General features: G+C 33.4%; 1 pseudogene; it reads left to right on the plus strand.

Moving 5' to 3' along the window:
- Positions 1 to 335: 335 nt before the first annotated feature.
- Positions 336 to 2,104, plus strand: LOC112803005 (uncharacterized; annotated as a pseudogene).
- Positions 2,105 to 3,611: the final 1,507 nt, after the last annotated feature.

A 3,611-nucleotide genomic window follows, 5' to 3' on the forward strand; every position in this document is an offset into this window, starting at 1 on the left:
AAATAAAAAAATCAAAAAAATATTTTTAAAAATATGTTACATCAGTTATGCATATTAATTGAAAAAACTCTATATCAATAATCGATAATTTAAAAAAAAAACTAAATAAAATAAATTTTAATTATTTTTAGTTAAATAATATACAATGGATTAATATGCATTCACTCACGTAATAACAAAAAAATTAATATGTACATTATTATTATTGTTGTTATTATCATTATTATTATTAGAACATTAATATGCATTGACCATAATTATTGAACCGCGTGACCTAAATTTTTTTATTCACTTATAAATAGCTTAATCTCCCACATTATTAAACCATCTAAATAAAACATAGAACGCTTGTTATTATTCCCTTCACCTTTAAGATCAATAATAACATATATTATTATGGCTGAACAACACCACCACCACCACCTCTTCCACCATCACAAGGAGGATGAACAGACCATGGATACCGCCGGCACCGAGGTTGATTACAAGAAGGAAGAAAAGCACCACAAGCACCTTGAACAACTTGGTGAAATGGGAGCTGTTGCTGCTGGTGCTTATGCCTTGGTAACTTTTGTTTTAATTCCATAATTTTATGTGAAAATTCATTGTTATTAATTTCAGCGTAATATTTTATTTTTTAATTAAATTTCAAATTTAGGTGCTCCAAAAATATTAAACTAATATCTTGTTTACTCAATATTTGACATTTTTTTCACAGTATAAGTGTTCTTATCTCAAGTAATTATATATATTCACTGTGATGAAAACCAATCATAATTTTAATTTTGGTTTAATTACTCTGTTGGTCCTATAGTTTTGCGAAATTTTTAATTAAATCCCTATACTTTTTTTCCTTTTAGTTGAGTTCTTGTACCAATTTTTTTTTAATTGGGTCCCTACACTTTTTTTTCTTTTATTTAGGTCTCTATACTAATTCTTTTTTTTTTAGTTGAGTCCCTATAAAATTAAGTCAATTACTACTAAGAGGGACTTAATTGAAAAAAAATAGTGTAGGGACCCAATTAAAAAAAAAGTATAGGAACCTAATTAAAAATTTCACAAAATTATAGGGACCAACAGAGTAATTAAACCTTTAATTTTTAACCTACGTGACATCACTGATAAAGAATCATTAGTAAATACTCAAATTATTCCCAATAATAATTTCTTTTTTTGAAAATTTTGGCTTAAAATTTTTTATTAGTTTAATTTAATTCGTACTTTGACATTTATTATTATTGTTTATGAGAAATTAATTATAAAAAAAATGCAACTTTTTTTTTCAAAAAAAAATTATCGAAATAAGATTATTTAATTTAATTTAAATTTTTCGATCCTTTAATTTCTATGTGTAGCATGAGAAGCATAAGGCAAAGAAAGATCCGGAGCATGCCCACAAGCACAAGATAGAGGAGGAGGTAGCGGCGCCGTCGGTGCCGGAGGATTTGCCTTCCATGAGCACCATGAGAAGAAAGAGTCAAAGGAAGAGTATGAGGAGACTCATGGAAAGAAGCATCATCATCTTCTTGGCTGAAAAATAAAAGAAGAAGAAAGTGAGAGAGAAGAAAAATAAAAGAGGGTTATTATATTTAGAGAAAAAGACAAATAGGTCCTGACCTTTTGTTCCACAGATATTTTTATTTTTGACCATTGAAAAATACTTTTAAGTCTCTGACTTTCACAAAACTTAGACGGATCAATCTCTTCGTCTAAATGCCTCCGTCGGGGAATGATCCATCCAAGTTTTGTGAAAGTCAGGAACTTAAAAGTATTTTTTAATGGTCAGAAATAAAAATGTCTGCGAGGCAAAATGTTAGAGATCTATTTATCCTTTTCTCTTATATTTATAACAGCCTCAGTTAGCAACTACCTTAAACATCTTAAACATTTCGTTGATTAGGGACAATTTTTATGTGGGTTTTTGTTTTGGTGTGAATATGTTTGTGTTTGTGTTAAGCTTTCATAATTTTAATAAAAATAGTAATGATATGTGTTTGTAATTATTGACTTTAATGTCTCTACATATAACATGAAGTCAAAAATAATACTATGTGTGTAAAAAATTAATTATTATATATTTATATATAATTATATTATTATTTAATATATATTTAATATAGATAATTATTTTGGTAGCATAGCTTTCTATACATACTGATATAAAACACTTCCAAATTTGAGATTATATTTTCTTGAGGAATAACAAAGAGAAAGAAAATAAAACAAGAGTTCAATTTAACAAGAATTTTTGTATAATATATATCTTTTAATTTAGTAGATTAAGAATTAATTTATCACAAATTTAAATTTTATTTAAAAATTTATCACTGATAAATAAATTGTTACATATATAAAATAAGATTTGAATAATATTTAATACTTATTTAAATAGATTAATAAACTAATCACTACATTAACTCAAATAATCCTAAAATATATAGGTGGAATCTCTGGTGGCTCAACTATAGGTGCCTAAGCGTGACTAAGGAGTTGACCAGCCATTGAAGGAATGACGCGTGGCAAGCGGATTAAGTGAGGATAGATGGCTGTTATGCGTTAATGTGTAATTAGGCGAATGTGAAACGCCCCAAGTGTGGAAAGTTTACTAAGGATAAATGCAAGGCCAAAAAGGAATACTGAAAACAAAATGATCGCCGGCAGCATCACCGTCGTGGGCAGCTGTACCGTCGCAGGAAGCAACACCATCGCGGAGGTATCACAGGGCAACCACAAAGGCACTGAGATCGATGGCTATAGAGAGCACGACACAGCCATATCCGTGGATATGATCCTAGAAAACGCGATGAGAAGGACTGGATGGAGCAACAACGGTAAGCAAGGAAGGGGGCGGCCCAGAAGCGACGACATTATCTTCAGCCGGATCTAGATCGAAGGAATTGGGCGCGGCGATGGCACCTGAATCTTCTTCTTGACCTTCGAAGAAACCAGGAGGCAAACCAACCCAACAACCTCCAAGAGCCGTGGAAGGGAATCGGCGAAGGCCATCGCATGAGGCCAGAGCGGCAAAGGAAAGGAGTATCCTGAACCAAGCTGCGTTAGGTGATGGCGGAAAGCATCAAGCAAAGAAGTCCGGGCCAGCGGAGCACATCGATCCTAGAAACAACAGAGGTGGAGGCGCTGTCTTCAGTTCATTGCAGCATCGGGCATGAAGAAGAACACTGAGGACGTCTAGAGTAGGATCCGGGTCGTGATGACAACCTGTTGGACTGAGATGTTAATAGGGTTGGGTCGGGTCATTTGTTTGCCTGGACATTGTCAAAACTCAAAAGAAAAGAGAGAAAGATTAAAAAATTTCACCGTTGCTTGTTATCTCATTTACCGTGAGTCAAATTACTCTCATTCAAGTTAAATTGCCCTGTGATACCTCCGCGATGGTGTTGCTTCCTGTGACGGTACAGCTGCCTACGACGGTGATGCTGCCGGCGATCATTTTGTTTCCAGTATTCCTTTTTGGCCTTGCATTTATCCTCAGTAAACTTTCCACACTTGGGGCGTTTCACATTCGCCTAATTACACATTAACGCATAACAGCCATCTATCCTCACTTAATCCGCTTGCCACGCGTCATTCCTTCAATGGCTGATCAATTT

The sequence above is a fragment of the Arachis hypogaea genome, chromosome 5 (assembly GCF_003086295.3).
Source record: "Arachis hypogaea cultivar Tifrunner chromosome 5, arahy.Tifrunner.gnm2.J5K5, whole genome shotgun sequence".
Lineage (NCBI taxonomy): Eukaryota > Viridiplantae > Streptophyta > Magnoliopsida > Fabales > Fabaceae > Arachis > Arachis hypogaea.